The sequence below is a fragment of the Stegodyphus dumicola genome, chromosome 9, assembly GCF_044657685.1.
Source record: "Stegodyphus dumicola isolate Sdum_Otavi_A_Nest chromosome 9, ASM4465768v1".
Taxonomy (NCBI): Eukaryota; Metazoa; Arthropoda; class Arachnida; order Araneae; family Eresidae; genus Stegodyphus; species Stegodyphus dumicola.
Genome location: NC_140776.1, coordinates 77,404,256 through 77,431,563, shown reverse-complemented (window position 1 = coordinate 77,431,563; position 27,308 = coordinate 77,404,256). Strand labels below are relative to the sequence as shown.

The window sequence follows — 27,308 nt, the reverse complement described above, 5'->3', positions numbered from 1 at the left end:
CTTCCACGTAGGCCCTTGTTTATTATTCCAAAGTTAAGTTAGAGTTTAGTTAAATATTTTTATATTCTTACGTTCAGACCACAAGTAGTTGGTCTCTGTATTCCGAAGTACGGAAATTATTGTAAAGAGTGAAAAATAAAGGGTTTCGTATACCCTTCCTGTGTATCTTGTCTACTTCCCACATTTATTGAACATAGCTTTAGTAAGCTCCCTGTTCCGAGTCAGGTCTGTGCATGTTCCCGAAGAAAGTAAGAAGGAACATTGAACCTGATAGTGGCGCCCAACGAAGAAGAATAACCATGGCCGAGTTTCAAGAAGAACCTGTGCTGCCTGCAGAAGCGGCTCAGAATCCAGAAATGCCAGCTGCCGCCCTGGAAGGATTTGGTTACATCGTCCAGACCATGCGCGCAGCAATGAAACCAGAAGCAACATTTAATGGAAACTCACCGGTTACCAGTTTTTTGGAAAAATTGGAGGACCACTTCATGATGTATCCCGTGCACGAATTCCAGAAATTGACCTTAGCTACCAGCGCTTTGAGGGGCCAAGCGCTTAATTGGTTCAAATGTATAGGCAGAAGTCTCTTGGGTCAAGCAGGAAGTCCCACCTATACTTACGAAAATTTCAAGACTGCCCTAGTAAAAGCCTTCCCTGTCGTAAGGGATCGTGCGAAATTAGAAACGGAACTTTTCAGCATATATCAGCAAAGAATCGAAAATCTCTCAAGCTTTATTTTAAGAAAAATTAACGTCTTCAAACTCTTGTATGGAAACCGTCCGGATCCTGAGATAATTCAAGTGATTTTGCCGAGGTTACTTCCCCAAGTGCAAGACTTTATTGAATTAAGGAATCCGACTACACTGGAAAAGTTATTTGAGCTAGCAATCCAGTTTGAAAGTAGAAGAACGGCGGACATTGAAAGAAGACGCCAATATCAACAACGAAACCAATTTGGTCCGCCAAGACCACAGCAAAGTCAAGCACACGGCTACGGAAGCAAAGCGAATCAGTGGGCAAGGAAACCCGAGCATTCAAAAACAGCCGGCGAACGTCGACAGTTCAATAGCAACCCAGGAAAAAAGTCTCAAGGCCAGTGTAAAAAGAAGGAAAGCATGGAAACAAAAAAAGATTTAAACTAAAACGGATTTCTGCTGACGGGAGGGTGCGGAAATCCGAAGGCCAAGAAAACCCCTCTTCCTTCAAGTTAAATACAGTAATGGTGAAAAATTTGACTCTTCCGAAGATTGAAGTGTTGGTGAATAATATCCCAGCCACCGCACTCCTGGATACAGGCGCGCAGTGTTCCTGTGTGGCAGAAGATTTTTTTAGGAAGTATTTTCATAAATATCGCATATATAATTCGGATAATACGACAGTGTTAGCTGCGCAAGGAGAAAGATGTAAGTGCATAGGTAAATTACCGCTATACGTCCGGATCAAGGACGAACAAGGTTATGTTTAAAGGTTATGTTTTTTATAGTAAAGAATCTGCAAGCACATATTATCTTAGGAATAGATTTTCTTTCAGAGGCACAAGCAACGCTGGATTTTAATGAAGCGTCCCTTAAGCTGACGATGAAACCAGTTCGAGAAGAAAAGGCCGAAACGCCGATGTTAAACCTTGACCACCTGCCTAATGAAGATCAACAAAGAATCCGACAAGTGGTAAGTGAATTTGCTTCGTTATTTAGTGATATTCCAGGATTTACTCAAGTTACTAACCATAGTATTGACACCGGAGATTCAATGCCAGTTCGCCACAAAGCATACCGGTATGATAAGAATAAAGAAAAAATTATAGAATGGCACATCAGCGATATGCTACGTTAAAAGATCATAACGCCCATCTCAAGTAGTTATGCTAGCCCGGTGGTTTTATGTAAGAAAAATAATGACTATCCATTGACACATCCAAAAAGGTGGCGATTCGCGATTGACTACCGTAAATTAAACTCCATAACTAAATATCCGGTATATCCGTTACCTATTATTGAAGAATTTCTAAGGAACATAACGTCTACCAAATATATGACGACTTTAGACTTAACGACTGGTTATTTTCAAATAGGGGTTAGACCTGAGGACGTGCTTAAGACTGCTTTTATAACCAAGTCTGGCACTTATGCATTTCTGCGTATGCCGTTTGGCTTTTCAGGGGCACCGGCAACATTTCAGCGATGTATGGACATTGTGTTAAGGCCTGTTCTTGGAAAGTCCACATTTATCTATTTAGACGATATCATTATTACTAGTGATAATTTGGACCAACATGCACAGGATTTAAGACAGTTGTTTTCTTTATTAAATGAGGCCGGTCTAAAAGTTAATGTCGAAAAGTGCAAATTTGCAGCCCCTGAATTAAAATATTTAGGTTACAAAATATGTCAGAAAGGAATCGAGACAGACGAATCAAAAATAATCGCTGTGCAAAAGTATCCGCCACCAAACACGGCGAAGAAGCTCTCTTCTTTTCTAGGACTTTGTTTATATTATAGGTCCTTTATAAAAGATTTTGCAGCTATTGCTGAACCATTGTTAAAATTAAAAAGGAAAAAAGTAAGATTCTCGTGGACGGCCGAAGCCAATAGTGCTTTCGAAAAATTAAAGCAAGCATTAACGCAAGCCCCTGTGTTGAAATTTCCTGAAAAGGATGAGAATTTAGAAATTTCAGCGGATGCTTCGGATTATGCGGTAGGAGCGGTACTTTCGCAAAATCAGCAGCCCGTGGCATTTTTTAGCCGAACTTTAAATCAAACGCAAAGAAATTATTCCGCGACCGAGAGAGAGGCACTTGCAGTTCTGTTAGCAGTGCAAAAGTTCCGAGTCTATTTTGGAAAGGCGCCAATAACAGTGTATTCTGATCGTGCGGCGGTAACTAGATTGTACTCAGGGAAAAACTTATCCCCAAGGTTAATAAGATGGGCACTCAAGCTACAAGAATATAATCTGGTAATCAAGCATACCCCCGGAAAGGAAAATATCGTAGCAGATGCCCTATCCAGAATAAAAATAGACGAAGAAGGTAATACTGTAAAGGTGGCAATGCTCACAGCATGTACAATAAATTCCCGAGAAACTGTAATAACCGAACTGGGTAAGGATCCTGAGTTTGGAAGCATTTATGAGTATTTAAAGGATCCTGAAAATTTTAGCCACCAAGATATTGTGGCGATAAGAAATAGGGCGGCCCATTACGAACTAATAGATTGTCTATTATTTTATACAAAAACTACAAATTCCAACAACGAATATCGACCTGTTATCCCAGCTAGTCTTAGATTAAATATCCTGCAGGAGTTGCATGACAGCCCTTTATCTTCTCATGCTGGTATTCGAAAAACTATCCAACGCGTACGCGAGGTAGTCTATTTTCCTGAACTGCAAAAGTTAACAAGGGCGTATGTCCAGTCCTGCCCAACATGTCAAGCAGTTAATTATATTAATTTACGCCCGGCCGGGTTTCTAAATAGTATTAAATCCGAATTTCCAAATGAAATAATTGGCATCGATTTATTGGGCCCTTTCCCAAAAAGTCAGTTAAATAAAAGTCGCTATCTCCTTGTTATGGTTGATCATTTTAGTAAGTGGACCGAAATAGTTCCCTTAAAACGAGCCTCCGCGAAATTAGTTACTGATTCTATTTTAAATAAATATATTTTAAAATACGGGGCGCCCCTAAAAGTTATATCGGATAATGGTCCTCAATTTGTAAGTAATATATTTGAAGACATGTGCCAAAAACCGGGCATACGTCATTTAAAAATGGACCCGTATCGGTCGCATTCAATAGTAGCGGAACGGGTCAATAGAAATATAGTGAAAATTATCCGTAGTTATGTTAAAAATTTTCATAAAAGCTGGGATAACTATGTCAATGAATTTGCTTTCGCCCTTAGGACCGCAAAACATGATACAACGGGCAAAACTCCTGCTGAGTTATTTTTAGGCAGAAAGATTATAACGCCGTTAGATAAATTATTTTATGTGCAACAAAGAGCCCCAGAATTTAAAATGGGTGATATAGAAAAATTAATTAAAGAAGCAAAAAAGAATACTGAAGTAGCACAGAGAAAACAAAACTTTATTACGACTTGAAACGACGGGGAGTAACTTATAAAGTAGGAGATGAAGTATTGAAAATTAAGCATTCACTTTCTTCAGCACCAGAAGATAAAACCGCCAAATTTTTTCCACAATTTGAAGGACCATATGTCATAGAAAAAATAACTCACGCTCAATACTCACGTGGTGTTAAAAGCCAGGAATGGTGAAACATGCTCCGCAAATATTGATCAAATAAAACCCTACTATGATCGTAATAAAATGCAAATTTTCAAAGATCTTTTGCAGGATCCGGCACGGCAGGCACAAGCTTCAGAGGTGGAACAACGACAAGTACAAGGGCAAGCCATTAGGAGGCAGGAGCAATTGAAAAGAAAGTTTCCCCGCTGGAAAATTGAAGGTAACAAGAAAAAGAAGCCGTTCCACCGTCCAGAAAAGAGAGCTCACGAACACCCGCAGAATGAAGAAGGGAGAAGTACGACGAATGCAAAGAGAGCCAGGAGAAATAACGGCAACTATAACCCGGCTCCCAAACGGAAGATCTACTCATCGGACAGGACTCTCCGCAGCAAATGTCGCCGAACTGCGGAAGGGCCACCAGCGGCGGAGGAAAAGATACAAGGAAAATTTGAACGGCCAGCAACGATGTCCAAGCAGGAACACGAAAGAAGTTTCCCGGTTCCGCCAAGACCAGCTGCCATCAAACGGCCAAGACCACAGGCAGAGGCGAAAAAGAAGGTATTCAAGGGTGACCGAACTGGAGGAAAAAGAAAGCTTCTAGAGGAAGGACTTGAAGGACGAGCCCGCACAAGAAGGAGGATAAATCAAACTAGAATCTGCGCTACCTTCCAGGACTGGGCTAAGAAAGAATGTCCGAATATCACAAAGATAAGTAAAATTTTATGTTACTTTGCAAACTTAAGTTAATCTTTCATTCTTACTGCATGTGGCAGATTTCAAGAAGTTTTACCTCATGTGAGGTCTACCTTTATCGCCAAAAAGGCGAGAAATGAGTTGTTACCTATTTTGGTATTATGTTTTTCAATTACTCGCCAGTAAAACTAAAGTTGATCTATAATAGGAATGTGTAAATACTTGAATATTGAAAAAGTTATTGTATAAATTTTATTTAAAACATTCTGGCAAGAAAGAAGTTTTAGTCTGAAAGACTTTTGGAAATGTAGTATTTCAATGTAGAAGAATTGGCACTTGCTTGGAAAAGAATAGAAGTTAACAATGTACTACTAATGTATGTTTTAAAATGCGTAAAATTAACGGCATGTTAATATGTTCTTATATACAATGTGAACTGTTATTTTAAATGTTAAGAAATACCGTGATATGGTAAAAGTGAACGTTAAAATTTTTTTTTATTCGTGTGACTGTAAAAAGACTAAAGCATGGCGAATATGTGTTAAAGGTTGAATGATGTAGTTAGGCTCTCTGACGCTACACTTCAGAGTTAGCCACTTTCAGAATAGTACCTCAGGGCTTAGAGTTGAAGATAGGGTGTGTTACGAGGTCTTGTTATGTTGAATTTTAACACGTTAGTGTTTTGATTGTAGGCGGCAGTGTGGAACACGTATACATAAACACATTCGTGTTTGGTGTTCTTTTACAACACATGTCAGAGAGCCCGAGGAGATAATTAAATAATGGCATGAATGAAATAAGAATAGTTTTAAAAGAAAGATATACGTGTTCATGTTACTTGCCATGTGATTGTTTAACATTTCATTAAACTAGTTTTCCTTCCAGATCACTGGAAGGAACCAGATTTGAATAAAAGCTCCTGTTTAGATGCAGTACAGATGAAAAATTGGTTGTCCATGGAGTGATATTGTAAAAACATTTTTTTTTTTTTTTTTTTTTTTAAATTTCTAGTTTCTAGTGAGAAATGCTTGTAAAAGATTGGCCTCGCGTTAGATTCTAGAGCTAAAAGTTTTCAACAAGGTCGTTTTAGACCTCAGTTTCAAACTAATTAACTCTGACGGGAAGTATGTAAGGATCTTAAGTTTTACTAACGTTTATTTTTATTTTAAATCTTTACTATCACTTCTTATTTTCTACTTCCGGCCGGAATTAAAAGCGTTAACTTATTTATGCAAAATTTGTCTGGCGAACGCCAAGTACTTAAGTTGTGGCTTTTTGCCAAGCGAGGGAGAGGAAGGAGTTAGTCGAAGCAGGCCGCTTACCTTAGCAGTTTTACTCGGTTGCTGGTTGCCTTCCAGGCCAGAGGTTTAATCCTCGTGATAATTTTTAAACGTATTGTAGTGTTAACAGTTCTCTGTACTACATACGGTTTCCTGTTAATAAAAGGCCAATCTTCCACGTAGGCCCTTGTTTATTATTCCAAAGTTAAGTTAGAGTTTAGTTAAATATTTTTATATTCTTACGTTCAGACCACAAGTAGTTGGTCTCTGTATTCCGAAGTACGGAAATTATTGTAAAGAGTGAAAAATAAAGGGTTTCGTATACCCTTCCTGTGTATCTTGTCTACTTCCCACATTTATTGAACATAGCTTTAGTAAGCTCCCTGTTCCGAGTCAGGTCTGTGCATGTTCCCGAAGAAAGTAAGAAGGAACATCGAACCTGATAAGGTTATTCAAAATTTGGTGACTCTGGATACCGCTGTTTTTTTTAATATGTGAGAAACAGACATACATTCATGCAGATTCTTCATTATTTAATTTTTTAAATATAATACAGAACGATAATATTTGGTGTGTCAACAATTTAAAAAAGTGACGCAGCCGTTTATTGTGATTCGACGCAAAATGCCGTTTCGAGACTTATAGTCCTTCTGGGGTAACAAATTCGAAATTCAAAATTCGGTTTTCGAGGTGAGTATGTTCGGATGCAGGACTAAGTGTGTTGGAAATTTTGTGGCTCTAGGTCTTTACGTTTTTCCAATATGCGGGGAACATACATAATGCATGCATACATGCAGATTCTTAATTATTCAATAATAAAGATTTTTTTCTTTTTTAAGCATACATATTTAGTTTGAAATATATTGATGATTTAAAATGCTCTCAGTTTGAGTAAATAGTTTGTGGTTGTTTTTTTTTTTTTTTTTTTTTTTTTTAATAAGGGGAAAAAAATCGTTTTGGTATGCTTTTTTGTTTTTATTTGATTTTAAAATTCAAATGATTTTTCACTATAGTGACTGAACTTCGTTCGTCATTTGTTATTGTATTGTAACTGCATCTTTTTCTTACTTTCATGTAGCTTTGTTCAAATATCTTCTAAGCTTTCTAATTTCAGTTTAAAATTATCCATTAGTAATTAGCAAAGACACATTTAAGGAGTTCTCCTGAAAGTGGCTGAGTTGTTACGTTGTTATTGTCGATTTTAAAAACTCATTCTTGTGCTTAAAAGACTAAACGATTTTTAATTAAAAATTGATTGAATTAATTAATTTAAAATTGTCTTGAATTCAAGACGATCTTTAATAAACATGCAGTTTCTGATTTTATCTTATATCAGTTTTATTATTTCTCACTCATAATGATGGCTGCAAAAGGGGTATTAGATGCTTATTTTCTTATAGCACTTATTCACAAGGAACTGTCGAAAGCTGACCTTGATCCTGACGATTTCATATGGATGCTGTAAGAACAGATTGAAAACCTTCAGAATCAAGCTAGATGAGGAGCCAACATTGCAGCTAAAGTAAAGCATCGAGAGCACTATTTATTTATGCAAATGCAAGTATTTCTGTTTGGACCAACTAATGAGATCTGTACGTCGAAACGCGAAACGGCCGAAGAGGAAGAGCATGCTCATTTGAAATCGAACAGAAAAAAAAAAAAAGAAAAACAAGCGAAGTACTGAAAACCCATGTCCTAAAAATTGCAAATATCAAGTTTCATCGTCAGTTACTGAGGAGTCAATCCACTGTACAGAAAGCTGCAAATTACTTTCTACGCGCTTCTGTTCAGACTGCATTTGTGCAAAATACTTCTGAATTGCAAATATCGAACTCCGATACAGTCTCAGATATGGATGCTCAACCAGCTCTAGAAACTGAGAGGGACGGGAGAGCTTGGATTACACTTACCAAAACCGCCAGAGGAAGCAAGACTCCATCTCCGTTTCCAGATATCTTTCAGATTAACTAGTGCTTTTAACCAAGTGCCAGAGCCCTGTGGAAGAACAAGAGGAAAGAGAAATAAAAATAAATAATAAAATAATTAATAATACTACGAACCCGTACGCACGCAATAATATCATGTTCTTCGCACTTAAACCATAAAATTCAGTTCAACAGCAATATCGCAAAATAATTTTAAAATGAGCATATCTTTAGACGTTCCGGTACACAGTCTTTCGCGCTAGAGATAATTCCCCCCTCCGTACAGTATTGCTATTGCTCGCTTTGAAAACGTTAACTTTGTTAATTAAAAATTCGTTAAAGTTTTACAGAATATGAAATAGATAATAAAACATATTCCAAATGCCCATATTTTCGAGTGGAGGACTACGTTATTCAAAATTTGATGCCTCCACGTACGGTTTTTTTTTCACAGTACGAGAAACATACAGAGATTCATGCAGATTCTTCATTATTTAATTTCTTTAAATGTAACACAGAGCGATAATATTCGGTTGCAACAATTTGAAAAGTGAAGCGGACATTTAAAGTTTTCGATGCGAAATCCCAAAATGAAATTAATAGACCTTCTGGGCTATCGCCTTTTGGGCTAAAAATTTCTTCTAGGGAAAGGCCAGAGGCCTGAGACGATACGACAAAACTACAAACATGCAGGTGCTCAGGCAAATGCCGAAAAACCTTCCTCAGATTTTCTGAAATTCCTTGTGGACCCGTGACTTAGAAGTTATTTACAAGATTTTAGAAAGCTTTCAAAATTGAGCAAACAAGCAAAAGCCTTACTATACAAGTTAAAACTCGGCCTCAAAGCCATTAATTTGATAGAGAAAATTGACTGGGACGAAGCAAGAAACTATAATTTTTCCCTTATCGCCAAATACACATTCCCCGCAAAAGATGCTTCACGTTCTGTAATAGTATGGGCGAATAAATTTCCAGATGCTATATTCTCCTCCCGTTGGGAGATTACTTGCAATTTCAATCCTGGCTGGAGACAACGGTCTATTAACTTCTATCTTCCAATAGGTTGCTAACCTTCTAGAGACCTCACGGTTATGTGTCGTCCTCAGAGGTTTATTTTATTATTTAGCTTACAATAATAAAATAAGCAATAAAATAAATTTAAATAAGCAATAAAACATAACGTATCAACCTTTCTAATTTCTTAAAGTGGATCTTTAATATATGCATATTGCTTTGCCACTAAATAAATGTTACGTTTGACTATGTTTTCATGTTAATTAATTAAAAAACATTATTACGCAAATGTTTATCTATGGTATCCGATAATATTTCACTATCATATAACAACTTGTTGATATAAATGATTTTAAATGTATGGCGTAGATTTTTGAAATATTGTATCTATCGTATTAGGTAATGCAGTTACGGAGGAGACGATATAAAGAATAAAATCTAACTGAACTCTTCTAAAGTGCACCCCAGACAAGAATGAGAGAAGTTGGAAACCTTTTTCAAAGTTAATTCTGAAAGTGACACCTTATAATGTTAATTTTTCGATAAGCGATTTAAATTTGATGAGTAATTTCTTCTTGGCTAATGTTATGAGAATTTGTTCTGGCTCTTCTTACATACGCTGATACTATTTTTATTCTTTCAGGAATTGGCTTCTTTAAAGTTAACAAAATAACTTCAGTTTGATGATGTTGTTTGATGAAAGAAATAAGAAGTTTTTAATTGCACTGGTTTAAATAAATGGTCCAATTTATAGGTTCCTAAAAACAGATTGGTTGTACAGTCAAAAGTCGTTAATTCGGACACCCATAATCCGGAATGATCTATAATCCGGACCTCAAAGCTACAAACTTTCTGCGCGTGCGTCGCGTTCACGCATGCGCACAGGCGTTTACGAGAGCGCATAAGACCCTTACAGCTGCGAATATGTTTGTGCGCATGCGCGTTTAATGTGTAACGGAGTTATACGCTAAGCTAAAGTTATCTAATTCAATTAATGTTGCAGATTGCGTTGTTCCTTAATCTTCGAATTGGATCCGGCTTATTATTTTTTGCAGACTGTTAGAGCAATTTTATAAAAGTAAGCTTGAACTTTTGATTATGTCAAATAGAATTTCCGATATATATTTACTACAAAGCGAAAGTATGTTTTGAAGTCCGAAATCTGTTTATCAATTTCACGCTGCTCTGCGGCAGAGGGGGGCAGAAACGTCATTATTAGATTATGATAGATTAGAAAGATTATGTCAAATAGAATTTCCGATATATATTTACTAATATGTAATTTGTATCTACAAAGCGAATGTATGTTTTGAAATCCAAAATCTGTTTATCAATTTCACGCTGCGGATTGGAAGTTGATCTGTCAGCACTATCCTTATCTTCAGAGCAGATGTTTTTATTTTATTTGGTTTATAATTCTGTACTAAGTGTAGTATTTCATCTCGATATACTCCAACTTTGATATGATTTAAATCAAGTTCCTCGTCATTATAATTCGCTTCCGATAGTGAAGAAAGTGACCCAGAGGTTATTGAAAACGAAAACATTTCGATTGACAAATTAGTCGGTATTCTCAACACAGCAATTATAGGACTTGAACAGCGGAACTTTGTAACTAAACAAGAAATTATGTCTGTTTAATAGAATTAAAGAGAAAGTATTATCACACGAAACGAAGCAACTTGAAGGAAATGTTTAATAAAGTAAACAAATAAATATTAAGCTTTTTCTTTTTGTAAATTTTGATACCCTTTAGATCATAATTGTTCTTTATTTCATAAATTACGGTTTCATATTTTTAATTTTGTAATTTCTGCATGCCATCTTACCAGATTTAAACTGATGATCTATAATCCGGAAAAATCGATAATCCGGAATCGCCAAAGTCCCGACGAGTCCGGATTAACGGCTTTTGACTGTAACTGCTAATAGAAGCATTAATCTTTGAAGCTTTCCATGGTGACTAAAATTGCTAAAATTGACTGTCGGATTACCGAAATCAAAACTCAGCTACAAATCGATATTCCTAGAACTCAAAACTCAAGTAACGTACAAAGTTTTAACAAAACACTCTTTTTATTCTTTGTAACATTAATAATTGCAACATTTATATTGTTACGAATTTGGTATTTAAAAAGCTAATGTTAGTTCAATTATAAATTAAATGGTTTCATTTTCCGCGCAATGCAGCGCGTGACGAATATTAAAAGAAGAAAGCTAAGCAGGAAAATTAAAAATACAAGAGCACGTGCATTTAACATTAAATAAATAAATATGTCTTTTTGATTTCGAGAAAGTACCAGAAAATTCTCGCACGCGATTTAAAAATCTTATAAAAGGAGGAAAACCTCTCAGTTTGTAGTAATATTGTGGACTTATGGACATGATCCGTGTACCTGGATCTTCAAAGCTCTGATTATTTATTGCTAGTGTAAAATGTTTTTCACCATTTGCCACTTCGCTCAAATACCGCCGTCCCTATATGTACATAGTGTATAGTTACAGTAACTCATGTGCCTCAGCGTTGTACAAGAACTTTAGTGTTTAATTTCTCAGACCAAGACTTCACTGAATTGTGATATCTACTATTTCAAGATGCATTGGGCTGTGGACAGTTCACGGGAGGGTGACTACCACTGTCCAATCTGTGTTTTACAGAAAGGATGAATTTGAATATTTTGTTTAGCTAATCTGTTGCACTTAGTTGTGCCATTTGTCTTCATTTAGATCACGATATTAGTTTAATTATTCCAATCTAGGTAACCTGTTTCAAAACTTGATAATTATTAATATTTCCAATATTTCTCATTGTACGCGTAAGCTGGTGACCACCCACGTGACAGGCTCCTGCCAATCATCTTCCTTACTCCACCTACATTTCACAAAATTTGACAAGTTTCGCCTAGTTGGCGCGGCGTAAATCGCCTTAATTAAAAACTTAAGTACCAACGCCTTAGGGCAATTTACCAACAGAGACGGTTAAAGTAGCGGTTGGCTACTAATTGCCGCCTAACCATTGACTCGATTTCGATTTCGATTTCAGTTTGTAGTAATTACTTAGTTTGTTGTTGTTTAGAAAACTGCTCTTGTTGACTGTAGCGGATTAGCTTTCTTTAGCTGTTTTGAATTAAGTGCTATTGAACGTTTGAGTAGTTAGAAGATACTACTGTGATATATTGTGATACCGCACGATTATTTGAGGACATTTAATCATATTTGTTGTGATAATAATAAATTTTTGTTCATTTTTCATCGGACTTGTGCATTCATTACGTAACGAACCCGTACGCACGCAACAAATTTTGGTGTCAGAAGTGGGATTTGAATGCCAATAACAAGAGGGATGGAAGAACAATTGAGACAGCTCATTACTGCTTTTGCTGCGTTCCAAGAAAAGATGGAAGCTGACCAAACATCTTTTAAAGAAGAAATTAAAGAGGAAATGAAATTGGGCCAGGAATCCGTTAAGGAAGAGATGAAATCCCTTAATGATAAGATGAAAGTAGGTCAGCACAAAATGAAAAGAGAAATTACCTGCGTAATAGAAAATAAATTTGAGGCTATGGAAGGCAGAATAGACGTGGTCGAAATTAAAGTTGGACAAATTGAAGAAAACATTTCTTCTGTGAAAGAGCAAATAGAAGACAGAGTTTTGGACTTGGAACAACAAATAGGTTACAGAGTTCATTCAGTCAAAGTAGAAATAGAAGGAAGAGTTTGTTCCGTTAAACAACAAATCGAACAACAAATTGATGAAAGAGTTTCTGCAGTTGCCAAAGAAATGGAAACTTAGCGACGGCAGGGAGCAAGAGTGATGATTTTAAATTCTTACCGATGCCTGCTCTTCCATCTCTGAAGCTATCCACATATGATGGGAAGACATCCTGGCAAGTGTATAAGACCCATTTTTCTATCGTTGCGGAATCGAATGGATAGGATTCCCAAGCTAAGGCCTGTCATCTCGCCACTTCTCTGAAAGCAGACGCAGCGGATATCCTGCAGACGCTTCCCGAAAATCAAAGGCTAGATTTCGAAGCTCTATCCGGCGCATTGGAGTTGCGCTTTGGCGAGAAATATTTAAAAGACTACAGCAGGCTTCAATTAAAATCCCGTCAACAGAAGCCCACCGAATCACTCCAGGAACTCGCCATGGATGTTGAAAGGCAGTCCCACCTCACCTTTACGGAATGCTCAAGAGAAACGAGGGAAATCCTGTCGCTGCAATATTTCATCGATGGCATCCGGGATCACGAAATACAGAAGGCACTGCGAATGGTGGATGTTAAAGATGTAAAAAGCGCTCTGTTGTACGCCGTGAAATTGGAGGCAGCCCAGCAAGCAACTCGTAGAGATCGCTACCCACTCAGAGCTGTGCGAGTCCATGAGCCAGGGGATCAACTGATGGCTCGTTTAGATAAATTAGCCAGACAAGTCGACGATTTGATACGGAGTAGGAGCGAGAACAAAGTGGCTCTAAGGTGTTGGAAATGTGGTAGTGAAGGTCACCTACGACGGAATTGCAGAACACTCCGAGGTACGGAAAATAAAACAGGTGATTTTACCAGACAAGTCAGTGGCTTGAGACTGAACAAAAGTGAAAAGAAACCAGTTCTAAAGTGCTGGAACTGCGGTGTTGGAGGCCACGTGCGAAGGAACTGCAGAACTCCCCAGAGCACGGAAAATAAGACAGACGAGTTGAACAGACAATTAAATGCCATCGGGCGAAAAAGGAGTGACAAGAAACCAAAATGCTGGAACTGTGGAACTGAAGGCCACGTACGAAGGAACTGCAGAACACCCCGGAGCACGGAAATTCAGACCATTTCCCAGCAACGACGGAGGAAACAAATTAATGGCCATATCGAAGAACGGAGGTTGCCAGATAATGGAAAACCTTGTTTTAAAGCGCTCAAGATTTCTATAGTGAGTGGCAACAGTAACGGACTGTCCATCAATGGGCACATCGATGGAGTTCCTTGCAATATGATCATTGACATAGGAGCTAATGTTACTATCACTCGGAGAGATTTAGCTCAACAGTTTAAAGATAAACTTATTTGGACGCCATCCTGTGTTACCCTTCAGACTGCGTCTGGTGACAAGATCGACATAGCTGGGAAGTTAAACGGGAAAATCACATTTGGAAGTGCCGCCTACCATCACACGGCATATGTGGCGGATATTACAGATCCATGCATACTCGGATTGGACTTTTTAAGGAAATACAATTTTTCCTTAGACTTGAAAAACAACAAACTGTTTCAGGATATGAAGACATGACTATCCATCCTAAGAAGGGATCCTCACCTGGAAATGCCAACGCTTTGTCCGAAAGAACCAGCTCGAGAAACTGCCGAAATCATGCTAGGGCCGAAAAGAAACACCAGACTACCAGCTACTCTCCATCCCTGATGCTCTTCGGTCGAGACCTTCGTCTGCCTTGTGACCGCCTGTTTCATCGCCGTACGGATGCGCCTTCATCGCCTGAGGAACACGACCAAGATGTCAAGGCCCGTTTTGAAGTGATGCACCGTTTCGAACGAAAGCGAGTGAACTTGGCGACGGAGAAAGTGAAGTCCAGATACAACACGAGAGCTACTGGACATAGATCCAACAAAGGAGACAAGGTGTAGTTGTGGAACCCGATTCGCAGAAAAGGAGTCAGTCCTAAATTACAGTCACCTTGGGATGGTCACCACACAGTCTTAAACAGGCTGAATGACGTCGTGGTTCAGATCCGTCGGAACTCTAAACCTAAAATCGTTCATTGCGACAGGTTAGCTCATTACTATGGCCATAGTACGTAGTGTAAATAACTGTAAATAGTATAAGACCATGGTCCTTTTTTGTTTTTAAATGTGTATTTGATTTGATTTGTATTTAGTATTTGATTTGCATTTAGTATTTGATTTGCATTTAGTATTTGATTTGCATTTAGTATTTGATTTGTATTCAGTATTTGTTTTGTATTTAGTATTTGATAGCAATTGATTTGTTTAAGTTAGTTATTGCATTTATTGTTCATGTTGTTTCATATTGTAATGTAATGTTTATTCCTGAGTTGCATTTATGCCTCAGTTATAAGTTTGACTTCCTGTCCAGGGATTGTACTGCCCGGAACGTGCAGTCCTTGGGAAGGGCACAGTGTTACGAATTTGGTATTTAAAAAGCTAATGTTCAATTATAAATTAAATGGTTTCATTTAATTTATAATTCGCAGTGCAGCGCGTGACGAATATTAAAAGAAGAAAGTTAAACCGGAAAATTAAAAGTACAAGAGCACGTGCATTTAACATTAAATAAATAAATATGGCTTTTTGATTTCGAGAAAGTACCAGAAAATTCTCGCACGCGATTTAAAAATCTTATAAAAGGAGGAAAACCTCTCAGTTTGTAGTAATTACTTAGTTTGTTGTTGTTTAGAAAACTGCTCTTGTTGACTGTAGCGGATTAGCTTTCTTTAGCTGTTTTGAATTAAGTGCTATTGAACGTTTGAGTAGTTAGAAGATACTACTGTGATATTTTGTGATACTGCACGATTATTTGAGGACATTTAATCATATTTATTGTGATAATAATAAATTTTTTTTCATTTTTCATCGGACTTGTGAATTCATTTCGTAACGAACCCGTACGCACGCAACAATATTATAAAACATCTAACTGCGAATATAAAGACAACTCTCTCGTTAAACTCAAAAAACATTAGAATACACTTTTTAGTTGCTAGATTCAGAATCACAAAGTTACAAACGATAAACGTAAAATACTGAAAATAATTATAAATAATAGAATAAAATAAAAATAAATTTAACATAAATCTAACACTCAGTGCATAAATTTAACACTCAGTTTTCTACATCCTCCCACCCTGAGTTGGAAGACTTCACAACTCAACAATCGCGTTAAAAATCAAGTCTTTCTGGTATTTTGATACCTCTTCCAGATCGAGTTGTTACAATTCGTGTAACGGGTTCTGTAGGATTTGCTACTCGTGCTTAAGAAACTTCAGAATGAGACACTTGCTTTCTTTGCATTTTAGTTTGTACATCCTTAGCCATCTCACAAGCAATCTCTAACGGAAACAACCGTTGTATCGGTCTCATTATTTCTCCATGAGCTATTCGAAGTTTGACGAGTCTGGCGATTCCTTCTTTTCCAGCAATAATTTCCGTTACTCGTCCTAGAGGCCAATTAATGCGTTTCCGATTGTCACTGCTTATGAGAAAGACGTCTCCCACAGATATCATATCGTCGACTATTTTTGTAATTCAGACCTGAATCTTTTCCTAATATCTTTTTGAAGTGCCGGGCGAAATTTTAACCTTCTATTAAGGCTTTCGTGATCTGCTGCATCACAGTCTGGTACTCCGATTTCCTTGATGTCTTAAGAAATAATGATGGTGACAAAAGAGCAAAATCTGAGCCATTTTCCGAAATATATGTGAGAGGTCTTGAGTTAATAATCGACTCACAGTCACATAGAACCGTGATCATATCCTCATATGATAAACAATCACGACCTATCACCCTCTTTAATATATCTTTTATGATTCGAATTAACCATTCCCACCAACCACCCCACCAGGAGGCAGAAGAAGGATTGAATTTCCACTGAATGCGATTCACAGTTGAATTCTCGATTATTCGATCCCAGTTCGAAGTTTTTAACAAATTATCAACTCCAACAAAATTGCCCACATAGCACAAAAACATCCTTGGGATATCCCAAGGATGTTGCTCGCGGGATATGCGCACATCCTCAGGACATCCTAACCAAGTCCCATCGACAGCGTGCGGGATGTTATTAGGATATGAACTCTTACTACATCCTCAGGACATCCCGGGATATCTCACAAACCTCCTAAGCACATCCCATTATATCCTAAAAACATCCTATCTATGTCCCATCGACAGCATATGGGATGTTATTAGGATTTAAAGTCCTACTTACTACATCCACAGGACATCCCGTAATATCCCAATTTCCTCCTAAACTCATCCTCCTGAGCGCTTAATGTCACATCCCAGTATATCCTTAGGACATCCTATTTAAGTCCCACCGACAGCGTATGGGATGTTATCAAGATTTGAAACACTAGTTACAATATCCATTTAACCTCTTAAATACATACTCTCAACTGCTTAGTGTCACATCCCAGTATATATACAGAGGAAAATTCCAGTGAAAGTATGTGAAGGTGTGATGATCTAAAACCTACACAGATAGTCTCAAATCGTTCTCCTATGGTTACTATGGAAAAATCAGAAATGTTGAAAATATTTATACAACTTATTTTGTTTTTAAATCTGAATTTATTAAATGTGAATATATTAAAACTGAGCAAGGAAATTAAAATGAATTATTAATACAAAATATTAAAACTGAAAATTTTGCTTTTATTTTTAAGATATTAAAAATCTTTTGATCATTTTTAAACATCCAATAGCCCCCAAATTGAATTATTCATAATTAAATTATTTTACAAAATCAGTTTCTAATTTCAGTTAATTTGTATTAAAAATTGAATAATAAAATTACCCATTTAATAATCTTTACATAAATGAATCATCTTTCTTTAAAACATGTAAGGAATTTATAGTGTTTTGATGACACTGTTGGGAAATTGTTAAAAGGAATAAATTGTATTTTTAAAACTAAATCAATTCCTAGCCTCAGAATAAATAAATGTGTTTTTGTAACATGAGAATGCTGCAGGCTTTTTTATATATTTAATATTTAGTTGTAAAAATTTGACATTATGTTAACAATTCTTTATATCATTCAAAAGGTAACCCAAGAAGCTCTTCTAAAATTCTATCTTTCTGCTCACACAATTAAAAAAAAATCTGAAAGGCCTCAGATTTTAGCAGTCACTCAAAGAGGCTAAAAGTTTATGAATGCATAGATTATCAATACAGATGGGGCAGTGGAAATAGCAAAACATTTTATAAGATACTGACACCAGAAAGTTATATATCTTCTATATATTTGAAAAATGAAGAAATATATCATGTAATTATGTAGAAATATTAAAATGTTTTCAATTAGATATATCATGAATTAAATGCATTTTAAATCAATCAGATTAAAAATTTAAAAAAGCATTGTTAAGAACTGTGTGTAATGCTTTTAAATAGCTTAGCTTGTTAGTCAATAATATATTAGATTTTAAAGGTAAATATGTTAAATTTTGCCAAATGGCAAGACTTGAATGAAAAGCGAAACAAGTTTACGACTGACGATATGAAGTCACATTTCAAAACTAATAGCCCTTTTAGATTAAAAAAAAAAGTTCTGAAAATAATTTGCAATGGTTCATTGGTATTATTTTACGCAAAATTCAGTAAAATGAAATTTACCCGTTGAAATCAGCACCAAATTAAACTTTGTAAATTCTAGCGCATGTTAAAGATTGTCTCATCCAGAATTTTATTACTAACCATTCATTTCAGAGCAAAATAAAACAGTAATTACCATTTATATGACAATCAATATCAAAAATTTAAATCTGCATTTTACGCAACATAGAAAAACTTCAAAAGATCTACTGTTTACCATGCAATTAAGGCATTTTATTCTGCTATCAACTCTACCAATTATTAATTCCATTAAGTATATTCAGTTTACTCTTTCTGCTCAATATATACAATGTAAAATTTTCCATAAATTTATTAATTCATTTTATTTTGAGGTGTGCTTTTATTCAACTCTCAATGTCAACGAGAATGTTTAGTTCATTTTTTATTCGGTCTCAAAAGAGAAATCAAAATACACGGATTTATGTACGTGTATTTATGAATCAAAATACATGAGAAATCACAGTGAGAAAAGCACTGCTACCTTAAACTGTGATTATATATAACAAATGCAGTGAATTATAGTTAAAAAATAGTGAAAATATTTATATTTCTGAACTATTTCATATATAACATTTTCAGTTTCGCATGTGTGGCAATTTAAGAACTTTTTTACGTATACCAATTTTTTGAAATATCTGCAAATTTTTTTATCTTCAAGGAAAGCTTATTCTTTCACCTTTAGTATATAAGTAATGGTAATTTACCAGATAAAATTACTTAATGGGGAATACAGAAAAATATCTAACCACTTACCTTTGTGACTTCATCTGCAAAGAGACTAAAAAAGTAGTTCAGCTAAATCTGCTATAATAAATATTTATAATAATGCTAAATTATGCAATATCTATTAATATGACAAATTTTTGTAAAGCTATTTATTTGGATGAAAAATAAACACATTCAGAAATTTATGGCACTATATTATGATTAACAGAGGAAAAACACTTTTCAAAATTCAAAATAGTTTTTATTAATCCAATTTATCACATTTTATTTGAATTCATGAAAAACAATCTTATATCCATGTATTCTTATGTATATAAGAACTCTTGATAAATTGGATCTCTGTCATTGCCTTTCACAGCACCTAAAATAAAAAAACACTCACAATTACTATATGTGAATATAATTCATAATTAAATTTAAACAAATGACTATTAGAATGCAAATTAAAGGAAGCATTTAAAATATTTTAACATTTAGTACCTATAAACAGAGTAGCAATTATTTGATTTTTGATTATAGTAAAATAAACATGGGGGATGCCTTTTAAAATTTTTTATGTCAGAAAATAAACTCAAACCACCAGCTGAACATATGAGCAGTTTTATCAATCAGCCACTGGTAGGTAACCTGGATACTGAATCAACATATAAAGTTGCCAAGATAAAGAGAGAAACAAAATTATGATAATCACATCTTACCCATTCATAAAACTATTTTAAATTTAATGTGTAGGCAAGTCCAAAAAGAGTGAGAATGAATTTATTTTGCAACACAAAGTAAAGTCTTGCAGGAGCAAAAAAAACTTGTCTCATGAGATTGGCAAGTAAAAAATAATTAACTGCATCTGGTAACATTTATCTGACAACACATAAGTAATTGTTAGCTACGTGCAGAAAATAAAATCTGATCAGAGGCGTAGCTAGAGGGGGGCAAGGGGGGCATCTGTCCCCGGGTGCAGAATCCAAGGGACGCCAAACTAATGTTAGAACATTTTAGAATTAAATGTTTTCCATCCTTGGCAAGCAGTAGTAGGGGGCGTGAAATCTTCAGTTGTCCCTGAGCGCTGAAAACCCTAGCTATGACTCTGAATCTGATCATGTTAATGCAATTTTAAACTTTTGAATTTAACCGCAGAAATTTACCAAAGAAGTACTTGTAACAGTAGTAAATGAAGATGTGGCTAATCTTTACTGTATGGTACACCTTAGTTTCTGTCTGAAAAAAAATCGCAAAGTGGTATTGGTTGTTTGTGAAATGTGGAAGCCCATTGCGTCAAATAAGTTTTTCGGTAACCCTAATGTTGATAATGTTGGCAAAAGTAGCCTCTGGGAGAAAAAAAAAAAAAAAAAAAAACTTTTTTTTGTCAATAAAAAGGAGTTATTTCTGCAAATATTGCCAACGTGCTGTGATAAATTTAGTTTTGGGCTACTTTTTTTAATAGTAAACCTTTTGTACGGTCCCAGGTTTTTGGTTCTTACCATTCTTTTCAATTGCTGTGTTTGGTTGCATGGAAGTGGTATGGTCTTGTATTTTGAACATGGTATTTATTATTTTGGTGTGGGTACCATCGTTTGAGTATGTCTGAGGTGACTAAGAGACGAAAAATTTAATTGAATTGCTTACCTGGAGGATGGTGGTGAGAAGCCTAAACATATGCATGTGAAAAAAAAGGTATGTTAAAAAAATGACGTTTCATTTATTTTTTTGTCTGTGTTAATTTTTGTTGGAAGATTTGTTGTTTAATGTTTTTATGTTAGGAAATATGTATTTTTGGTAACTTATTCCTCTCTGTTTGTGTATTTTTGGTTGTCTGTGTGTTAAGACAGTGGCGAATTTTTTCTGGTAACTATGATATTTTTAACTTTCTGGTTTTCTTAAAGTGAAAATAGATCAATGTGTACATGGACAAAGTTAAGGCAGTGCACAATGCCCAGTTTGTGCAGTTCTCTGTTTTAATAGGTCGATGTGTACATGGACACAGAGTTTGTGTATGTCTTTGACTTCTTATTTTAGTTTTGTGTAGCGGCCACCTTGAAATTGGTGCCGATCCTCTCAGGTGACGATCTTGATATAAAAAAAAGAAACGATTCGCCAAGGGTTACAGTAGAGTAAATTTTTACCAAACATGTTCTACCATAATCACCATTTCAGTGGTTTAAACACTAGTGGAGCAGTATGCAGAGATGAAGATTTGAGTTTTGTTTACACAGCATGATGGTTTAGGCACTCCAACCACTACAGTGAACAAAATTATAATAAACATAGCCACAATAATTGTCTATAAATATTGATGTATAACACTGCATTAACTAACTTATTTCTTATGCTAGTATATACAGAATCCTTAATCGAAGGGAAAATCAGAAGACTGTGCATGCATTTTCCTTTAACTGAAACATGGATTTGACCATACAAATCTCAGTCTTACGGGACATGCCACACTATGCAGATAGACAGTAAAAAGTGCTTGTGTTGTTTTTATTTGTTAGAGGTATGAAATAAATATACTTCTAGATTTTAATTTTTTCTTTTCTTGTTTTACATTTGGATTACCTATCAAAAAGTAAGGAATTTTGATATTATTACAATATCGGAGTTAAAATAACAATTATTGCACATGTTAAAGTAATGAAAATTTTAAATTAGGTTAAAAAGTAACCGTTAACATGGCATATTTTTGAATTAAACTCTATTGACATTAAAAACAACAAAACGTCCCTCTTTATTAAGGACTTTAATTAACTAATTTTAAATACGGAGCTATGAATGAATTTTTTCCCTTGCACGTTATAATAACTGAAACAAAATTACTCTGATACAGTCAAAATTCCTAAATGCAAGTACATAAAATGTACTTTAGCAATTTAAAGAGATGAGACACACTGAACACATGAATAAATTTCTATCAAAGAATAATTTATTAAATTTGGCCCGTTCCATAGTAAACTTTAACCATTAGATTACATTATTACACCATATTATCAGTTTGAAAAGCAAGTCATATGCCAGATCTTGGATGTAAAAGAAATGCACAAAATAATATACAGATTGTTGAAAAATGATGTATACCAATGTTTATAGATATGATTAAATGTAACAGAAAATTTACTGTCACAACCACATTTTTAAGTGAAATGTATTATTTTAACATTTTACAATATTTAAGGTATGGCATTAAATGCAACATTATGTGCCTGGATATAAGTTAGTAAATTAAAAAAAATAATAATAATAAAAGAATGAATGTCATGAAAAATTTCAAAAACAAGCAGAATTGGTTGATCTTTACAATATGGTAACTGGTAGTTTGGCGACATTTTGGAGGCGATAAAGGTTACTACCTGGGACTTTGGTAATAATGTGAGCAGTACTCAGTTCCGATTACGCATTATTTTGTGTGAGGGAAATGAGAGATCATGGGATATGTCATGTGATATTAATGGACGAATTACGGTTCTTTAATCGGAAAAGGGGGGAAATTGGGAAAAAATCTGGAAATTTTGTATTTGGCTTTATTCTGTGTTGTGTGAAACAGTGTTCGTGAATTTTTGGATCCCATGGCCGTAACTAAAGTGAATTCGAAATGGGTATTTATGTATGTATTAATTTAATGTATGTGCTCATTTATATTTTAAGTAGTGTTTTTGAATTTAATTATATTTTAATTAAATGATAGTTATTTTGTGAATTTTATGTTTGTAGGAATTTGGTATACGTTTTAGTTGAAGTAAACGTGCATGGAAATAATTTAAATATCTGACACTAAGTATTTGTAATGGTTGCGGTATGAATTCGTTGGTGACGTGTATAATGTAATAGATGATTTAGAGGTAAAAGTTTTTGGATATTTTATTTATTTTATATGTGGAAATGTTCATATTTGTAAAGGGTAAATACTTTTTCGCGATCTGGTAATTTCATATATGTTCTTTTTACCGTGTTTAAAGATTGAGAAAATTGTCATGTATTTTCGTGAAATTTTTCTAATTTATGAGAAAAAAGCAGTGTACATGGATATAGTGAAGAGTGTGCGCAATGCCATTTTTGTGCAATTCTGGGATGTTTTTTTAAGTAAAAGTAAGTCGGCTGTACATGGTTTAGTGATATTTTAATTAAATGATAGTTATTTTGTGAATTTTATGTTTGTAGGAATTTGGTATACGTTTAAGTTGAAGTAAACATGCATGGAAATAATTTAAATATTTTTGATACTAAGTATTTGTAATGCTTGCGGTATGAATTCGTTGGTGACATGTATAATGTAATAGATGATTTAGAGGTAAAAGTTTTTGGATATTTTGTTTATTTTATATGTGGAAATGTTCATATTTGGAAAGGGTAAATACTTTTTCGAGATCAGGTAATTTCATATATGTTCTTTTTATACCGGGTTTTTAAGATTGAGAAAATTGTCATGTATTTTCGTGAAATTTTTCTAATTTATGAGAAAAAAGCAGTGTACATGGATATAGTGAAGAGTGTGCGCAATGCCATTTTTGTGCAATTCTGGGATGTTTTTTTAAGTAAAAATAAGTCGGCGTGTACATGGTTTATGTGTATGTGTTATTTTGAAAAACGCGTAAGGAGTATGGTATTGTGCACTTTTTCCCAATTTTGCAGTGAATATTTGGCATGATTAAGCAGTTTTGTTTGATAAAATTTCTAGCATAAGTGTAATTCGGCTAGTAGATTGTTGGAAGAAGTGTTCAGTAGATAAAAAGAAAAGAAACATGTCTTTACTTCGTGAAGACAAAATGGCGGCGGGGGAAAAAAAAATAGAGGGTTGCTGTAGGAGAGTTGGTTGCCAAATTTTCGCCAAAAAATCGCTAAGTTACCATAATGTAAAGATTAACCGCAGAATTTAATTTAGAAGACCTTTAGACACTTATGATAAATAAATTTAAGAATTCTTCACCCAAAATTAAATTATAATTAACTAAAACCAGTTTGACTGACCTTCTACAAAATCCTTCAGCTGCAATTTTTTCTAGCTTGAAAACCAAATTCTTCTCCACATCGTAATAACATCTTAACCAGTTGAAATTCCTGCAGAAAGTTTGATAACACAGTAATAGAATTAATAGAATAGAAAAATTAATACAAAAGTATAGAACATCATTTAAACTTAACATTATTACAAATTTTGGTGCTTTCTGACTATCTGCAAAGCTGTGAAAATTGGCAAAATGGTTAGTTTATGGTTCATATCTACTGCTCTGTTCACAAGTAGTAATTCAAATAAGCACTTTATAAGAAACAAATTTTAGGATGCACACACATAAAAATATATACATTGGGTCAATATTCACATATTTTTCATCCAATGGAATACTATTCAGAAATAAAGATTAAATATAAAGCATGTAAATACATGTGTGTGGTATGCATATTCATAGTTTGCTATTATCGTGTGCATACTCTTGCTGTTTTAGCATAAGTTGAAGCTGTGAGGGCAGATGATAAGAAAGTATCAGAATTTTTCATGTATAAGAAAAGATTGCCCTGACAATAGTATCTCAATTGTTTAGCACTGACATTTACATAGCGTATTAGAAATATATAGTAATATATGTATAATAAAAAGATAATTGCATATTATTAATTCATTTTTTTAAATGCCAAACTTTAACAATTCTTTCACATATAATTAAACAGAATTCTTTCACATGAACATCTAAAACCCATTCTTAACTAAAGAATAAATAATAAAACCATGTAAATTTCTTATCAAGCCCATCATTTCCGAAATGTCTACTTCTGAAAGTTCCCAGCATTTCTCTTATATTATTAAATTACTTAATTAATTAGTTTCTCAATATATTATTAAATTACTAAACTAAGCATCAATGATCGTCATGTTCGCTAATGTGGCAATATCTTTCACACTTCTTTGTTACCACAAGTAACAAGTAGGCTTCAATAAATCTTTAACTGTTACATGCTACTTTTGTATAAAATTTGTACAAATAATAAAATTAAATGAGCTCTTTATAATATGCTCAAAGAAATAATTTTGTATGAAAATTTGTATGTTATATATTGGCCTGATTAATGATTCAGGAAATAATTCGGGTTTTCAAAGTGATTCCAATAATTCAAATTTCAGCTTGTGTCAAAATAAAATCTATAACACAAAGATAAGCAAATTTCCTTATGAACAATGCATTTTAACATTATTCAATCACTGGCAATCACACAGTACTAATTGCTTCAATAAACATTACTGTAACTGTGTTATTTAAAAGACTGTAATGTTTTAATTATTTCCTTAAATAAAACATTACAGTCTTTTCCTCCTTCTAACACCAAAAGAAAACCCAGATAAGAAATATAAAAATATCAGTAAAAATAAATTATATTATTGAATGACACTTAACATTAATTACACTTATGCATATATTATTTTATTATAAATTATTTCAAAATCAAAGAAGAGAAGGGGGAGAAACTTTAATATTGACATTTCTAAAATGATATAAACATTAATCATTTAGTACAGTTTGTTATTTCAGGCAAAAAGAATTCACTTTTCTGGATAGCATTTATATTTCCATCTCACTTTCAATGAAACATTAAGAGAAATGCATATAACTTAAACACCAGTTTATTTTATTTATCAGACAGATTATGTCATTTCGAAATAACCTATCAGTAAAATTCGGTAGTAATAATTCTGAATGTTAGGCAACTTGCAAGATTCAACAAAAATTATCAATACTTTTATTATAATGACAATACTACAGTAACATGAACATAAAATTAAACTGCATATAACTATAAAATAAGCCAGCATATAATAATGGTGCATTGGTTTCTAAAACAATGGGCTCGATGAAAAAATACATGTATTATGGTAGCTATTCCTATATTACAGCTTTACTAATATTCTCATGTTCACTTTACATAACTAAAGTATCTAAAATACAATAAAAATGCAAACAATATTTATGAGAAAATGTTAAAAAGCAATCATAAGCATTTGATTGAATGACCATATTTTGTCTTCCTGCAAGTCGAATTATAAAATGATATGCAGTTTGAAAAATGCTTAATCCTTTTATAAAATATTCAAAAAAGATTAAGGTACTGTTCTGTTATCAGGACCGGGTTCAGAATTGTATTTATGTATGCTTGTATATTTGTATGTTTGTGTGTCTACATATACACATCTATGCACATACTTACTAACACAGGTTCATACATTTCCGATTCTGGTCCTAATAACAGAACAGTACCCCCAAAAAAACTTAAATTACAAACTAGATTAAGATAATGTTTCAACCATACGTATTTTGGACAAAACAATGCAAACTCTTATTTTTATATAATTGTTCAAACTATTTAACATAAATTTATTTCTGCAATAAAATAATAAGCAATCTGATCACACATATTATTTTGAAACTGAATGCATAAACTAGACTAAAAAAAATTTAGTCATAAACATTTGGATAGCAGGGCAAATTAGATATTTGAAAAGACAGCCAGCCATTGAGATACACGTAATTCACGACAGAATGGTAACAATTCATAAAGCTGTGAAACATTTAACTGTCAAAATGACATAAATTCGAAAAGCAAAAAAAGTAAACATACAAGTATTGCAACTGAACTTACCTTTCATGCAACAAAAAATATCCATACAAGTTAACCTCATGGCTCAGCCATTTTGGATTTCGTTTCAAATCAGACAGATGTTTACGGATTTGCGGAAGAATACGAGGAACTAGTAGTTTGCCGGATACAATGTGCAATGACGCAAAAGAATATAGTTCTGTAGAATTTCCTACATTATTCCGTAATAAACAGTACTATTTCCTAATTTTTTCTTTATCTAATTAATTAATTAATAGGGAAATAGTTAAATAATGCCGAATTCATTTTTAATGAAATGTAAAATTTTGCATGTATGTGACGACCACCTTCCGTCCAATATTTCTGAGAATATAAACAAAATTTGGAATCTGAGAGTATCAGTAAATAAATATATAGAATATCGCCTCTCAAACGACCACTTCTGAAAGTGATCAATAGTTCTGAGATTATAAATAAATATTGATATTAA

The 27,308-nt window shown here is 34.2% G+C and overlaps 1 long non-coding RNA gene across 1 annotated transcript; it reads right to left on the bottom strand.

Moving 5' to 3' along the window:
• Nucleotides 1–19,462: 19,462 nt before the first annotated feature.
• Nucleotides 19,463–26,939, bottom strand: LOC146995388 (uncharacterized). The gene is made up of 3 exons (XR_015043212.1): nt 26,861–26,939; nt 24,200–24,289; nt 19,463–19,604 (listed from the first exon to the last, which is right to left on the bottom strand). It is a non-coding gene; the product is annotated as an uncharacterized LOC146995388 (long non-coding RNA).
• Nucleotides 26,940–27,308: the final 369 nt, after the last annotated feature.